The sequence below is a fragment of the Aythya ferina genome (genome assembly GCF_964211825.1).
Source record: "Aythya ferina genome assembly, chromosome: 12".
Taxonomy (NCBI): domain Eukaryota; kingdom Metazoa; phylum Chordata; class Aves; order Anseriformes; family Anatidae; genus Aythya; species Aythya ferina.
This window is the reverse complement of record NC_140308.1, coordinates 9,964,440-9,982,531: the sequence shown is the minus strand read 5'-3', so window position 1 is coordinate 9,982,531 and position 18,092 is coordinate 9,964,440. Positions and strand designations below refer to the sequence as shown.

At 37.9% G+C, this 18,092-nt stretch overlaps 1 long non-coding RNA gene across 1 annotated transcript; it reads left to right on the top strand.

Moving 5' to 3' along the window:
* The first annotated feature begins 109 nt into the window (after positions 1–109).
* Positions 110–18,039, top strand: LOC311443538. Its single transcript, XR_014697321.1, has 3 exons — positions 110–252; positions 392–453; positions 17,953–18,039. It is a non-coding gene; the product is annotated as an uncharacterized lncRNA (long non-coding RNA).
* Positions 18,040–18,092: the final 53 nt, after the last annotated feature.

Here is an 18,092-nt window from a genome sequence, read left to right as displayed (position 1 = left end):
CCGCGACTGACAGCGGGAAGGGGAAGGCGGGAGCGGAGCGGGCGGCTGAGGGCTGAGGGGGGGGCGCGGCGCCTCAGGGAGCTGAGGAGGGGTGAGCGGGGAGGTGCGGGGCCTTGTCCCGGCGGGGCGGTGCTGAGGAGCTCGGCCCCGCTCCTTCCACACGAGCACACGCACCCCGAGCTCCCCCGAGGTGTGAGGCAGGCCCCGGCTGCCTCCTGTCGTGTGAGGGGACCTGGCCCCGGCTGCTGGGGGGTAAATGGGGAGGGTGAGGGACGGGCAGGCCGTTACTTCAGAGCGGAGGACGAGGGGCGAGGGGAAATAATAAAAATCAGTCCATATTTTATATTAACCTCAAGTAACGAGGTTTCCCGTCTTGTCGTTTCATGGTCAGGTGCAGTGCGTCCTTCCATGAGGGAATGATCAGTGACAGAGATCGCCAGCAGCACCTGCAAAGTACTGTATTCCTCTTCTGTCTAAAGTCACTAGCCAGGGATACTATGGGGTTCACCACTGTTAAACCTTTATTTGGGGATTGGGTAAAATGCTCACAAAGTTATATGAAATCAGTCCCCTTGGGCATAATTATCATGGTGCTGCCAGCCTTACAAATTGCCCCAACCAAAACAGGCCTGGTACGTGATGGCTTTGCTGTGTGAATTTGAACCAGTTTATTATTATTCCTCATTCTTAATGAAGACTGTATACAGAAAGGTTTGCTGTGCAATTCAATGTATTTTCAAATCCTATTTCCAAATCCTGTTAATCCTGTTGTTCTTAGAAGAAGGTAGTTATTGTTTATTTCTGAGGTTTATTTAGAACCTTACATTTGAAATGGAACAATAAGTTAATAACATATAGAAATAGTTGGTAGAAGTTAGAAAATGAGGTCATACGTAATAGTGAGAAAATAGTTAAAAGTTCTTGGAATATAAAGAAGCAAAAACTTTGTTTACACGACTGAGCCTCTGATCATCTGGCTCTATATTAAAAAAAAAAAAAAAAGCAACAAAACACTAGAATATGATACTAATAAAGTGAAAATAAATAACTTCTTCCATTTTTTGTGCTGCTAATCAGAAAACTCTGTGGGAAGAAGTAAAATTGACAATTTATTGGACACCTTCTAGCCACAAGCTAGGAATAGTCCTCAAACAGTGTCTGTGGGAAGCTGCCTAGGAGCAATCTGTGGCTTTGTTTCCTTCTCTGTAACAGATGGTTACTGGCAGACTGGGCTTCTCATCAATGTGTTGCCCCCGAACTTTTCTGATTCTTGCATGTCTACTAAGCTTGTCTCTTCCTGGTAAATTTAGTCCTCAAATTAAGAGATACCTGGGAAATACTTGGAAAGCAAGCAAGGCAACAGAAGGCTGTCATATTGTTGGCTCCTTCAACGGAGACGGGTGCTGGAGCATTCTTTTTATTCTGAGAGTGCAATAAGGGGCTGGAAAAGGTACCTTTTTCCGCTTTTAACTAGCTAAATGGTAAGTGAACATTGATTTGAAAAAAAAAAAAAAAGAGATAAAGACTCAGATGGGGTTTGAACAAGTTTTTGACAAAGTATAAATAACTGAAAAAGAAGGGAAAGAGAAAAAATACTGCAATGTATTTTCCTTCCTTCCAGGCCAGAATCTGTGGCTGCATCTTAAAATAATCCAAAGAAAGACCGAAAATACCTCCTGTTTTTTGGTTTTGTTTTGTTTATTAAAAGAAAGAAGGGAAAGACAGACAAACACGCATGTTTTTAGGTACACCTGTAGTTTCTATCCTTGAGAAGCAGAGTGGCCATTCTGGAGCCTTTTAGCTGCAAGCAGCTCTCCAGGAGCTCAAGTGTTGCTCTTGCACTGAGGTTGCGCCACGTAGCCAACACAGAGCAGCCTTGGAGACTCTTGTAGGAAAAAGAAAACCAGCAGGAGTTATTGAGGCAAACATTACCACTCGTTCTTGACTTTTCTTGCTCATCCAGTCCAGGCGTGTCCAAAAAGAAATCTGTAATCCCTGTTGAGCTATTGATGTTTCCCACCTATGAACTGTTCTGGGAATTTTCTTTCCCTTCTGATATCGAAGCCACGTACCTTGCAGTTTTTGCTCATGTGAAGATTGTAATACGGTGCTCACAGGATCACAACAGTCCTGCCCTGATGAATAGCTGGCAAGCGATGGAATACAAAATATTCCAAATATTGGAATAAAAATACTGAACTCGGTGATGGCTATCCACCAGTCCTTTTTACTAAGTAGTGCTATAGATACAGTTTGACAAACAGATCCCCAAACTACACAAGCTCTGCTGACGAAAACATACTGTATTCACAAGCAGAAATTTATTCTGCAGACCTTACAGTTCAATACAATGCTCAAATGTTCTTTTATACCAGCAGCAGGTGTCCAAATCTGCTCTGTATTTTGTTACCCTAGTGAATTAATTGTCGCTCTGCACAGAATTCAGTGGCTCTGCACAGAATTTGATTTTGTCAGTGGTGTTGAAACAATTTTTAATAAGCATATTTTCTATTTTAATTCACAGGATTTATTTACATGTTATTATCTTTTCTTTTTTTTTTACAATGGTATTTAGCAACTTTTAACACTTAACCATCTTTAAAGGTCAGACATTTCATTTGAAAACTATTACAGATGAAGTTTATAGATTAAGAGCATAAATGCACAGAAGACTGATAAGAATCCTAGCCTTAAAGCTAATATTTCTTAACCAGATGGTAGGAATTTAAGACAGACTGAGAAATAAATACAAAGTTCACACTTCTTCATATGAATAGAGTATGAAAACATTCAATTCAGTAGAAGTACATAACCAATGCAAAAGGAAGAGGAAACTCCTAAGGACTAAGAAATACATAGTGTGACATGATGATTAATTTGTTTTCCTAAATGCTTGCTATGCTATATTTATACTGAATATTCTAATTTTTGATTCTGTGAATTCTAATTGTTTTGAAAGATGATAGTATGATTAACTATTTAGTAAAGTCCTATGTAGATCTGCACACAATAGACGTACTCAATTATATTTGTGATTTTCCTATCAATGTTACATATGTATATACAAAATACGTGCTTTCCAAGACCTCCATTGAATATGAAGGGAAGGAAACCCGTGCACTGCATAAACAAAAAAAGTAACAATGCTATTTGGTGAGAGAGGAAACCAGCTTTGAAATGTATTATGAGTGCAACCTGATCTCAGGGGCTGTAGAGGAAGAAATCATTAGCTCAGAAAAAAAGCAACACTGGCACAATAGCCAGTGTGCAAATGTTAATAAGGATATGCGTATCAGCAAGGTGTGGGATAAGATTAGGAGGATGAATGTTAGTAATAGAATCCCTCAGGAGCGGGTTGTCTTGTTAAGGGTAGAAGCTAATTTACAAGGGATTGTTGTTTCTGTTAATCAGATAGAGATATGTATAGGAAAAGGAAATGTGGGGAAAACCAGGGTGATTTTGGAAAGCAGGCTTGATCACTAATGTTCTATTGTGTCAACAGTGATTTTCCCTTTGTGGTTACTAACTACTGTGAAAGTTGTGATTGTACATCAAAGTATAGGAAGAACAGCAATGGCGTTGCATCAATATTTGGACCGTATATTTGCAATTGGAGGATGAGAAGTAATGAAAATGCACTTTTAGACCTAAATATATTATACAGTTTGTACAGTATGTTACAGTTCTCACAGCTCAGAGCCTGACTTGCTCTTGCTGTCTGAGTGTTTGACAATGCAGGCATACACGTAGGCAAATAAGACTTCTAAAAATACATTTCACAAATCATCCATTCCAGCTGTCAGGGTGAGAACAGTCCTTTTGTCCTGCAGCCCTGGACAACTAAAATCCTATTTCAGACAAATGAAATTTAGTTATTTGCTGCCTAACAGGAAAGCTGCTGACCTATGCTTTATACTCCTCAGTACATTGACCAACCATTGTGTCCAACCTGAGGCTTAAAATGAGAATTGGCCTCTTGCCCAGCTTCTTTGTAAACACTACCAAATGGCAAAAGGAATCCGTGGTTAGAGCCCCCAGGCTGTTGTCTGGAAAAATTCTTGCCTGTTACTTCCACAGGGCAAGTCCCACTTTGGAAAGAGTGAACATGACTGACTATATATGGCTACCTAAAAATAAAAATAGGGACAATCACCTTTTCTTCTCAGACAAATAAAAGATCCAGGTCACCTTAAAAAATCCTAGGCTGCAAGCCAATGACACCGGCTACAGCGAAAATAAATATATATACAAAAGAATCTCTTATTTTACATGTATCGGTCCAGTTCTGATTGAACTGAATGGAAGCCATTGACTTCAATTGACGTTGGACATATCCCATGACCTTCTAGTTTATATATTTAGACACCCCATACTAATCTTCTCTTCTGCAGGTCTGATGTCATCACCATTATTATAAGCAGAACTTGTCACTTGATTGACAGCAAATAACCTTTCCAAAAAGTAGCCAACAAATAAGAATGTTTTGTAAGTGACACATGGTCATGAGGGCCAGCAGTCCCTTTTTGTTTACAGGCACTGGAAGAATTTCAGATATTTTTAAGGTCACTGTCCCTAATCCTGAGATGAAGGAGAAGATGTGTTTGTTTTTAAGTTGCTGTTCTGCTTAAAAAACTGTCTTCCAGTTGTGCTGAAATGGAGGACTAGACCCTGAGATAAATTCTTTGTCTGTTGCAATAAGCTAGATGGGTACAGGAATGGAGCACTCCCAACTACGTGCATGAAATAGTCATTGGCATTTCACATTTTTGCTTCAGGAAGTCAACTACTTAAACATGTATAATTTTTTTGAAGTCTGATGATTCAGATGTCTGGGATCTCATTTTGCTTGTTTTCTTGAAAACTTTCACAAAAAGGAGTCAGCTTGCAAAACCACAAAAATGTACTTCTCAACCAGCTGTGGTAAAATAGTTTGCATGACCATCTAAATACCGTAGAAGTTTTGTATTTTAAATAAATTTATTCTGATGAGTATCAAATGATTATGAATTAATTAGCCGTTAGCAGTTGGCTCAGAACTTTGCAAAGTACGCCACAAGTATGGAGACGCTGAGAGACTGTGAGGTACAAAGAACTGTTGTTGACAACATTTTATAATACTAGATCTTAGAAGACTGTTAGAAAACAGATATGGTCTAAATGTGTGATGAGAATTAGACTGTCTTTTTTACCAAGAAATTAATATGTCATCCAAGTATATTCTATGGTAAGATTGTGAGCAGGAATAAAATGTAATTGTGTGTGACTGGCCCAATTTATTAATAGGGTATTTAGGGTTCCTCATGTAATTGAGTCTAAGCACGATTTAAAAGGAGTAAAACAAAATTTAGAATGAATTCTGGAGCAACATTTATAAACAGGTATAGAAAAATAGAATCCCTTCTATTAAATGTTTGAAATCAGTGACTAGCTGCCAAATTATGTTTTCTTTTCTTGACCTTGTGTAACTGATTTTAGTAAGGTGTTATGTATGTCTCAGATAACAGAACTTGACTTTTTTAGAAAGTGTTTTACATTGGATATAATTCTTATTTTAATGGTTTATATGAAACGTATTACCAGATGAATGGTGAATCTTGGATGATTTATTTAAAATTATTTTTATATAAATACGCAAAATGTTTTATATATGTTTATAAATATTTATAAATGTTTGAAGTGGTCTGGAAGGAAGCCTAAATGGTAGTATTGAAGAATTTCCATATGGTAGTTCCTGCAGCAGAGGGGACTGAAAGCTTTAGTTAGCACATTGCCTTAATGTCTGTCAGGGTACTGTAACAAAGGCAACTTAATTTCAACTGCCTTAGTGGTACTGCTGCCACCTTTTGCCTATACAGATTACGTTGTGTTGTGGAAAACTGCCAAATAAGGAGTTATTTCGTAATGTAGAACATGGAATTATGAAAGTAGGTTGAACAGAAAAATAACAGAGGAACTTGCAAGCCAGTATCTCATGGTCGAAACTTTGCTAAATTACTTGCTAACACAGGGAAACCTGTAGTTGATAAAAGCTGTGTTCTGATGCAGGCACGACACTTGAATTGATTAGTCTTTTCTCTAGAGTTTCTTCATTAATGGCAGAAATAACCAAAGGCCCTGCGTGGGATTGTGCTGTAGGTAATCCACTTAAAGGAAGGCATTTCTCAGGAGCAATGAAATACGAGACTATCAAAGCTTTCTTTGTAAATGATTATTGATAAACCCCTCAATACAGAGCCTCTTTTAGGTGTCCTGTCCAGAGCAGTCCAGGTTTCCTGGTGACATCATGAAACGTGAGATATCTATGAGGTAGTCTTTGGCCACCTGTCTGTCCTGTGCTTGAGAAGATGTTGACAGAGGAGAGCAGGACTTATTTACTAAAACTTGGCAACGCAGTCTTGTCTGTGTTCCACGGGGCCAGTGAGTTAGCAATGCCTGGTTGGCTCAGTACCACTTTCCTCTGGCTCCAACAGGAAAGCCAGCGTAGCTGACCTCCGCGGCAGGTTTCAGGTTCTTGATTTATTTAGTCAGCTTCTAGCACTTTCACACTTACTCTGTAACAGCAGCCAAGAGTGTATTTGGTTTGTTTTCATTGTGGTCCACCACCTGGATCTGGTTCTCCTTGGTAAATTTGACATCAGGCTTGAGGAGTTCACTCTGCTTATCACTAAGATGAAGCTAGCAATACAGCGCCCAGTGGTTTTTTACTTATGTTTGTTTTTTAAACTTTCTTAGCCAAAAGGGCGCACAGCTGGGTATGTTATTAGATGCAAATATCCTGCGCTGCTGGACACATGCCAGGCACCCAGGAGCAGGTCTCACAGTGTTTATGGTTCACTCTACTGCTGTCTTTTTCACAGCCAAGAAACATCTTTTTTGGGTATTCATATGCTTGAAGTTTAAGGGCTACCAGAAGTTATTTCTCTGGCATCCCTCAGTACTTCTAGATCCTTTATCATCTTCAAAGATCCTTCATCATCTTCAAAGATCTTCATCATCTAAGGCAGGTCAATGCCCTTTATGTCTGAGTGGTCTATTTAAAGGTGCTCTCTGCATCCCCTATCTCAACTTCTAGGTCGAGGCATGTACAAACCTCTCTCCTGTGATTTGGCTCCAAAGGTCATTGGCTCCATCTGTCATTAGTATAAATTGTGTGTATTGTTTTGAAATTGGTAGCTGTGGTTCTCTTCTCTTTGCATGACATCTCATCAATTGCAGTACTGTAAAAGATGATGTAAAAAGTTACCATGTAAAGCTAGCATACCAGCTAAAAGGCTAGACTATCAGATCACAGTTGTTGCTGGTCTAAGAGGCAGGAAACAAAACCTCAGTCTCACAGGAACTGCACGTATGCAACTCTTGTTTAAGTCATTTGCGTCGGCATGAGGCACCATGAGACAACAGCCCTGTGGCAGCAACTGCCTGCTGAGGTTTGAGGGGAAGAAACGTTTCAGCCTTGTGTGAGCACTGCTGAATAATTCAAAGCAGCAGATAAACAGTACCTACAGGTGCACTTTTTGTGAATTTCACACTGACAAATCAAGATACTATAACCCAAATACATATACTTCATATACTTTCAGGCACAGAACTTCAAAACAATGGTTATTGAAAGATAGAGTAGTAAAATGATGTGTAGGCCACGCACATACTATACATCAGTTGTTTTCTGTTGTTGGATTTTGCATATGTTAGTTTTCTTTTGGAATTCCAGGAGTGAGAGTGGGGGACTGCTATTATATAGATCTTTCAAAACTAGACTTTGATACTGGTATTGACTGTCAGCACAAAGGTCTCAAGGACCTTTTTAATTCCAGGAGTTGGAAGACAAGTAGGAAATAATAGGATACAGAGAATACTGCATGGTGATGTAGTTGACAGATACTCAGTTTAGATTTAAAGGAGAAGAAAAGATATTGTACTGCACAGCCACATAGGAAATAAAACTAATTAGTGGGGGAACCTGTCGTGAATTTATCACAACAAAGTAGCTTATGCTTAGCTTTCTCTAAGTAAGGTAAATACATGCTGTCTTGATATGAAATAAGGATATCGGAATGATAAGCCTATAATTTTTTATATTTCACTAACATTAGCTGTAATCAGCTTTTGTCCAGCTCAGACACCATTAAAACATAGCATGAAATGCATACATATATGAATAAATACACACACTGATTTGTCTAGCTTCAGTTGTCACCACAGATACTGCAAGAAATAAATAAATTACGTGCTTTTATAAAGATTGATGTGATAAAAATACAGAGACTTGTAATTTGTTTTTCACCATACCAATGCTAAAAATAGAAGAAGGTGGTAAATAAACTGCAGTAGCATCGGGGCTTGTAAACAGCATTATGAGTTGGGGAAGCAATGCAGATCTAAATGTTTTCTTTTCTCTAGGCCTTTGGAGACAATTCTGTCCTGTCTTAGAGACTGTATCAGATAGTAATCATAAAAGTAATTAAAAATTTATGTTACTGTGTTCTTAAATTAAAATGTACAGTGTGTATGTACATCTACCTTCCTTTCCATCCATTCTGTTGAGTATTGCTTTTAGAGAACAAATAATCTGTATAGTTTTTGAGGTAATATGATTTGCTATTTCCTGGAATAATTGCCCACAAACACGTGAACTTCACTGACCGCTGTGCCAACAAGCATACTCTTTACTGTGTACACAGGGTGACCCCAGTGATGGTTTCAGAAGAGTAGGATTTGGGGATTAAATGAATTTTTCCTTGACAGGAGTTCTTCTGTTTTTCTCCTCAAATGGAGCAAATGATACATTGACAGACTTCAGAGTTGCTAATTTTGGACTTCTGATTGCAAGTTGCATGCAGCTGATGGTTTTTAGTCTCCAAATTTTAGGAATGGTGGTTTCCTAAGAAAATCAAACTCGTAATACTTTGTGATGTTCTCTCATGGTTTTTGTACATGCAGGACTGGCAAAACAGCATAGTACATAATAAGAATGAAGTTCAATCTGTAGTGGTTTTATACCCTATGTTTTTTAGAGTGTGTAATCATTTTTCTGAAAATACATAAACAGAAATCTTTGTAAAGCTCAGTTCTCCAGCTGCACAATGGTATACATGTAATTTTGGGGTTTCTGGGCATAAACATAGTAGCAATAACAGAAGATGTCTAAAGCACGTTAGCCTTTGTCATGTTTTTAATTAATGATTTTAAAAATCATGGAGCTGATCTTGCTGTGAGATCCATTTATTGATCTCTTTAAAGGCCTGAGACCTGCAGTTAATGTGATTCCATTAGGCATTTAATTCTCCTCGTGTTTTACAATAACATGAATGTTGGCATTTGTTTCAAGGCCAAAGAATTATGAATAAAGAATTAAGAACGGTAAATATCCTTAGAATCTTACTCAATAGGGATGTGATTTTTTTTTGAGTTTTCCTCTGCAAAATTGTAAAGTAGCTTGAAAGATGAGGTACAAAGTTGTATCTGTAGTTGAAGAACCGGAAAATACTTGCATCAGTTACTTGTGCACTCCGTGCGACCATAGGATTTTTTCAAGGAATCTCATATACACAAAGGGAAGAAAAAAAAAAATGTATTTCAAATGGAATCAGTAGAAAGAACAACATCAGCCTGTACACTGGTTTTGAAAAAGTCAGTCTACAGAACTGAGATTTTAAAGAGAGATGCTGGCAAAACAATTGAGCTCTTCTGATATGCACAGGAAAAAATGTCACTTGATGGGTAGGCATTTTATGAAACAAAATCTACATTACCAGAAAACTTCCTTGAACTGAAACAAGCTGCAAAACGGGCTAATTTATTAAAATATTAATATTAGTAATTTTAAACAAAATTTTTATGAGATGCTTGTTATGATTTCACTGATGTGATTATTCATTAAATTGCAATAATAATAAATCTCAAGAGATTAAGCTTATAAATGAATATCAAAGAATTGGGGGGTTTTCTTCTTTTTTTTCTTTTTTTTTTTTTTCTTTTTTTTTTTTTTAAGATCCTGAGATTTGTTTGGCATGCAGCTGAACAATCATTTATCTTTGCTGACAGTCTGGTTTACATTACTGGAACGTTTACTGCTGTACACCAAATGGCATTGTCCAATTGGGTTTTATTTTTAGGCCGCTTTGTAGCAGACGCAGGCTGGCACATCACTGCTTACTCCAGTGCTGTGTGTTACATTCCCGACAGGAGTCCCACTGAGAGGGGAGGAAGGAAACTAGTAGCAGAAATGATAGTGCAAAGCACAAGTCTCAAAACTCTGCTTTAGTGGGTCAGCTGCCAAGAATTACTACATGTGAATGGTACTTTAAAGTTGTCTGCGCTTCCCATTAGGGACTCTCTTGGCAATCTAAAAATCCTACACAGGGAATTTGCTAGAACTTTGAATTAATAGGCACATAACCGAGATAGTGTAACTGAAAGCCACCTCCTTTTTGATACTGCAAAAGTCTTAATCCTCCGATGTGTATGCTATTCAGTGCAGCAACAGTGAACAGTTAAGAGTAGTAAGCCTATTTGAAAGAAATATTCCAAGAGCATGGTTCTGTTGCTTTTAAGATGAGCGATCTTTGTGTTAAACTTAATGGGACTGAGATCAGACCCCATGACTGTAGGAAATGTATTTTGCTAGAAACCTAAGTAACTTAAATGACTGTATTAAACCATTTCCGTTGTGAAAAGTACTTTTTACCTGGCAGTAACTAGCTTTTTCTCCACATACTTCATCTTAAGACATTTCCTCTTTATAGTATATGTGCAAAATAAGTACACTATGTAAAATGTATATAATTACACATAATTATAATAATATGTAATTAATGCAAATATAACATAGCACAAATATAACAATTACCTGAAAAAGTTATGGGAGCCAACGTAATTTCACTATCATCAAAATGAATTTCCCATTGTTTTCAGTGGAGCGATATTTGACCTAACTGATTGGCTCACATTATGAAAACAGGAGACAAAGATGGCTGGATTACAGCCCCACGTCCAGGCTTTCACAATGATTTCCTGTCTGAACTAGGCAAGTGCTTTTACCATGAATATAGACAGAAATATAGACAAAATATACATAATTTATCATGCAGTTACTTTATGTATTTAATTTAATTTACCATCCTTCCACATGAGAAAAAATCTCATTTTTTTTTCTACTACCTAGTCTCATTAGTGTTACACCACTAATGCAGTTAAGAAAGAGTAAGCTTCCTGGTCATTGCATCATTAGCAGAATTATTAATTGTGCTTCCTGAATTTCTTTTAATTTTCATATTCAAGTCAGCCATAATAACCTTTTATAGTAAGTGGGCAAGGCTGACGACTAGTAAATAAATAGATCTTTACAGAAATTTTAAACTGAATGTAATATAAAAATCAGAGCAGGCACCATTGCTGTTCTTCCAGTCACTTTCAGAGTAAAAATCTTATTTCAGCTTCTTTGCTGGTAAAGGGAAAGAAACACTGAATTGCAAGACACTGGGTTAAATTTGTATTTAATGTCTAAAAATATGTCAGAAGGAATTTACCCGTCAGTATTGATTACACAAAAAAAAAGCAGGAAAAGCTTTCTGCATAAAGTTAGCTTCCCAGAATAAGCCATAAGAATACAGGCTCTCAGAGCTACTTTTGTGTAGTCACTGGAACCTGTGTTATTGGAGGCCATCGTTATGCAATCTTTCTGATCCAGGAGAAATTTTTGGCTGCTTCTGAAAGGGGCAGTCCCTCCACACCCACTGCCTCAGACCTTGCTGTTGCCTGCGTTGTACGTGCAGTGAGTGTGTGCTGAGCCAGATGAAAAGGCCTGAATAACAAACTTCTGATGTTGGAATATGTGTTACCTTTTGGAAAAGAGAAGGATTTCTGTAGGGACGCTAAATTGGTGTCCCAGTAAGCAGTCTGATGCTCCATAGTGTCATCTGCAGCTTGAAAATGCCACTGCATGGCACCTGATTTTATTGCCATTGGCATCTTGGCATTTTCAGTTGTGTTCCTATATTAATGTTTATGGCACAGTTGTGAGCTGACTATGAAATTTTAGCCTCAAGTCACACATGCACATCTGAGGTGATGCTGTATTATCTGAATAAGTATTCCTGACCACCATAAAAAGCTCTGATTTCTATAGCAGTGGACATTACTGAGTAGTTTTTGTCCTTCACTCATTATTCAAAATAATACCCTTGCCTTCTGTAGTATTTGATGTAACATGATGGCAGATTATAAATTATTTTCCTGTCTTCTTAATCTCCAAATGCCTATAGAAGAATTGTATCAAAGATGAATGTATTCCTCTGCTACCAAAAAGGTGTAAATTTGGTAACCAATAATTACTTTATATAACTAAAAATAATAGTCTTAGCCATTCTAGAGACACCATGACTTGGTAGCTTGAGCAAAACTATAGTTAACTGAAGAGGAGAACATTTTCTGTGCAAATAGAAGTAATACGGATCACGGTTTGTAAATTTAGGAAACATACCTTCTAAAAATAACTCTTAAAACAATTATAAACCTCTCTCAAGTGTAGAATTCTACTATTGGGTCTGGTATTCCTGATTATATAAATAGTAGTGCCTGTGCTCCTCTCAAAAGAAATATGTAGTTGAACTGTCCATGCATCGTAGTAGAGACAAAAGATGCAAATGTGACAAGAATGAAAATTACTCTCATCTTAACAGAGTTTGATTAAAGCTTTAGGCATTGGACTTTTTAAATGACAAATGCTCAATGAAATAATATTATGTCTTTATACTCCAGAGCACTATTAATCTAGGGTTTCAGGACTTTAAGAAATGTTAATTAACTAGTTACCATTCATGTACAGTGTTAGCATTACAGTCATTTTGTGAGTTGATAACTGAAGCATGGAAAGGTTAAGCTCTTCAGAAAGGATGAGACTGGGATTCTTTCCCATATGTGTTCCCTAGTAGTTGTTGACAGAGATGTTTACTACTTCGGTGGCATTCATCGCCATGGATCTTCCACCAGGTTAGCCCAAAAAGTAGTGGGAGAGCCTATGAACAGCTTCAGTCGCAGCCAAAGCAGGATGTCAGCCACAGCTAAACATGACCTCAGTCTGTTTTCTAAGCTGATACAATATTTTAGAAAGCTGTGAAGCACATAACTGCTCTTCTTCCCTCCCATAGCATAATACTTTGTAGTTACCAACTACAGTTTTGCTTGCTATCAGACTGCCCATGTGATGGTGTCTATATAGGCCTTTTGAAGTTCTCTGTAAATAATGAAATAATTTAACCAAAAATAAATACGAATAATTAAAAATATTTTATAATTACAATTATTATAAACAATAAATAATCTAAAAATAAAATAATGTAAGCAAATTGCTAGATAAAAGGAAAACCCTACTGGTTTCTAATTTTCCTTCTTACCATACTCTTTATATGACATTCACTGTTCTTCAAGTCTCTAGTACAGTGTCCACTTTTAATAGGAGAGCATGTTTAATACAATTTGTGTGTATGCATGCATGTATATACGGATGTATGTGTACACACTAACATGTATGTTCTTACTATACAGCTGCTTAATCTCTTTCAAAATGGAACCTTTCCTGACTTAATACTGTTTTACCAAATTACTACCTGTAATATAGTCCATTAATATATAGGGGTGATAAAACAGTGGAACTAACCAAAGAAACTGGTTATTATCAGCAATCCATTTTAACACTCAGTAGGCCCTGCTTCCGTGTGAACAAAACTAATTTTTCTTCAAAATATTACCATTCCTAGTATAAAAGAATCTCTCATTTTAACAATTTTTGTATTTCTGAGAAAACAAGCCCACTTCCTACCTGTATTTTCACCTCTATTGCTGTCACCTCATTTAAAATGCCAAGAAATTCCAATGTGGTGGCTTAATGCTCATTTATATTCTGGCTCCCTTTCTGGTAGATGAAAGCTATCTGTAACAATAAGAAACTTTTAGAAAAGACTTCTGTTACAGACCATGTCTCTAACAGCACTGGAAGATTTTTCCCAACATAGTACAACTGATGTTCTTAGGACGCCTATGTTACTGGGGTTTTGGCCCACATGAGATGTATTCTAATACCGAACTGTATTCAGATGCCGAATAACCAGTGCCGTACTGCCATCTGTTGGTAGCTGGTTAGCAAAGCTGCAGAACTACTGTAGAACCTTGAATGGTTCCCCGCAGAGCTGCTGTGCTTTATTACTGTTTTCTTCTTCCGACTGGCTGTGTTTCCCTCGCAGGGCATTTGCCCTGTCCTGCTGCATTGCCGGGGGTGACAGGGGGCTGCAGCCGGCCCAGCTTTTCAGTCCCTCTTCCATGTCTGAAGTTACTCCCTGGGGCATAGCTGGTGAAGCCGAGGCCGGGCTGTAGCTGGAATAGCAAAGAATTCTGCACACGTGCGCCAGCCCCTCTGAGGGGGAAGAGAAGGGACAGCAACTTGCAAAATTTCTCTGCATGTGTTTTAAAACCTGCTAAACCTAAATCAGATTTGAAGAATATTAAAAATGCAGTTTAATTTTATAGCCAAGTGCTTGCATATCATGACTATGATCAATGGCAACTCTTTTTTAGTACAGAAGATATGGTGCAGGATGTGGAATTAGGAGTGTGAGTTAGTCCCAGTGACTCATTAGGAAATCCTTAGAAAACCACGGAGGTTCACTCTTTTAGCAATGTCAAGCTGGGTTTCAGAAGTGCCAAACACCTGCACAGTGGATTCAAGATCTGACAGCTCTGCACAAGAGCCATTAATGTTTCCTCAACATGCACATTCCAAAACTGTGTGTGTTATCCAATGAACCAAAAGTCCTTATGAAGGTTATATGAAGGGTACAATTACTACAACCACTTACTGCTGGAATTATGCTGGAATTAATTCCCATAGTCAAGTAATAAAGCAGAAAGAGTTAGCGGCAGGAGTTTTAAACAAAGTAATCACCACCTGTGATCGTTGTCCTGAGTATCAAGAAAGACTTAAAAAGTATCGTGAAAAGACAAGATAAATAAAAGTGTCAGAGCAGAAATATATATATATGGTTATAGTGGAGACATTGATTTTACAATACATGGAAGCTTTCCACACATGTACTGCCTTATGGCCCAAAGGAAATGTGTAACTGCACTTCTCTGTTCTACGACCTGTATTATTTCTCACATTGCCAGTTTCTTCTATTGTCACAGATGCTGGTAGCCTTTTATCCCTCAAAATGTTTGACTGGTTAACCTAGCAATGTTAAACTCAGAGCAATTTCTTCCTGTCTGTCCTTAGCATGAAGTTAGCTCTTGCTGTGCCAAACATGAAAAAGAGTTGCATCTGATTACCACAGTCTGAGCTAAAAAGATTACCTCTCCCTGCAAAACTTCCCATTCTTAAAAACTCAGGGCACTTAAAGTTAGTAGAAGTACTTAAAAGTGTAGATGTAGATGATCAGCTCAAATGTTTCAGAGTTAGCACATTGACCTCAGATTGCTATGTTGTTGTTTTTTTTTCCTGAAACTTGCTCCAATCTCAGCATCGTCGGAAGAATCTACTACTTTCTCTGCCACTGCAGAAATATTTTGTTTCCTTAGCAGAAAACAAAAGCTGGATTCAAGATTGTAGTTTTGTTTGCTTTCATTTAATCAAGTGAGTTAGTACGATGGATTTAACTGGAAGTGGATTTATATCTGAAAAATTTCTATCATGACGGAAAATTTCAATTAGAGGAAATTAGCCACTTGGTTCTTTCTGATAAATTAATCATAGAGATTATCTATTAAACGTGCCACTTAACCTTTCTGGCATAAGTGCCTGAGGCAGTAGTATTTAGGTTCTACACATTCATTTGGAAATATTAATTTCTATGCAGCTGTCTTGCAAAATGGAATTTTCACTTGTCTTTTTTTCTAAGTAGGTCATTGTGCAGCTGTTCTTAATGGAGGCTGGCATTTGTAAAATGGTAAATCCACCATTGTACCCCATAGGTCAGAAAATTGATCTCCATCAATTACAGAATATCCTTTACTAAAATGCCCTTTCTCAACCCTGAAGGGTGTCATCCCTCGCTATGATAGCCTTTGGCCTTTCTGGAATGGGAATATGTTTTAGCTGGATACTTTGCAAAAGAAGAAGCATCACCGTGTTCACCCTATCTGTCTTCCATTAATCTAAGGCTTTGTCTTTGTTCTGCATCATGGCTTCCATCTACATTAGAACTGCCTTAAAATTAATCTTAAGGGAAATTGGTATGACAGCTAGCAGCTGTCAAAGAAACAGCTGTCTCAGCTGCTGAACCTCCCAGGTCCAAATTCTCCTTCTACTTCCTACAATGAAATGAATTGATCTTTTCAATGTAGACAAGGCCTCACTGTCCCTATAGTGTTCAGCTGTTGCACAGCTTCAGGAGAGAAGCAACTCCTGAAAGAGCTACAAACCTTATCCTGTAGACTTGAGAGATTAAAATTAGGACCTTGACCTGGATATCTTTTTTGTACGTCATAAAATTTGCATAGTTTTCTGCAGGAGTAGTTTGAACTCTAGAACTTTCTAAGGACTGTATATCCTGTAGCCTAGCAAAAGATGATAGGAAGTAAGAAGGTACTGGCAGCAGAGAAGGATGTGCAAGAAAGTATAAATGGCAGATAATTAAAAATTGTAACAAAATTAGCATTTTAGGGAGTGGAATTGGCAGCAAGACAGTGATGTTGTGGTCCATACTGTGAACCAGAATTAGTATGTCCTTATTGATTACCTGAGCCTATACATTCTTGCTCGGATAAAATTAAGCTTGAGGAGAATGCTTGCAGATTTGGGATGTGAAGCAAACAAAATCCTTCTGACTTTGGGTTTGGGTCAGATGAACTTGCAGATCTTGAAGATTTAAGATCTCAAAGATTTGGAGACAATTCAAATTATGCAAGGAACATAATAAAAAAGACGGGGAGGGGGAAACAAAATTGAATAGAGCTGTGTTGAATAATGGACTGAGGTACAGTTGGGCAGTTGTGCTGTGTAAGGACGTGGGATTCAAATTTCGTATGAAAAAGAAAAGAACAATGATGCAATTCAAGATTGTTACATGATCAGAGCAGTAGGAAGCTACAGAGCTGTGCTGTGGTTGGGTAGGTTGCAAAGGAGGTGGAACAGTGAGGTGAGAAAAAAAGAGAGCTACAGTAATGAGTGAAAAATTAATAAAGGAAACAGAGGAAGACATTTTAGCTGGTCAAATATCAAGATGCAATGAAATTCTGAATTTCAAGAAGAGGATTGCAACTTAGATATTGCCAGAGTTCTACAGTGAAAGGCAGGATAGGGAAATTGCCAAATGGAAAATGATAAAAGAGGAAAAGTAGAAGCAAAATTGAGACGTCACCTGTGTTTAAGAAAACAACAGGATAGCTGGGAGGACCTGCAAGAGAAGTGAATGTAAATTTGTACAAGTGGCAGACCTTCACTTTGAGACTAATCAGTAAAAAAAGACCTGAAGCGTGCTCTGAGAACAATGAAAGTGGGGTAACTACTGTTGATAGCAGAAGAGAAACTGATGAAAACGTATGTATGTAAGGGATCACTGGATTTGGTGGGGATGTGGTGAGACTAATGAAATCGCATTAGCCCTGATTTGTGAAAAATCATACAGGTGAGTCAGGAATATTTAATAACTGACTGTGAAACTCCATCAGTAAAGCTAACATATTTAAATGTACTTATTCTCTCCCCATGACAAATAGAAGGTATTTGTTAGGCCAAAGAACTTTATATCCTGGGTTATAGCCTGACTATGAATGGGAGTATAGTTTTGCTGAGGTTTTTATCCTAAAGACCTCAAAAAGGAAGGAAAATTTATAAAGTTAGCATGGCAATCTGCATGATGATCGAAGTGGCTTCTTAAACACTTACTGGCCACTTGTGTGCTTCTTCGTGGAATCACCTTCACAGTCCAATTGTTTTATTTTTCCTTCCTTACATGAAAGCATGCAGGAGTCACTGATGGATGGTTAGGCAGCACTGCTGAACCCACGTTGCCTTGGAGAAGTTACACAAACCTGTGACAGGCAGGGGTAAGTGACCACCAAAACTGCCAAAGAAATGAAAACTTTGTAAGTGTTTAAGA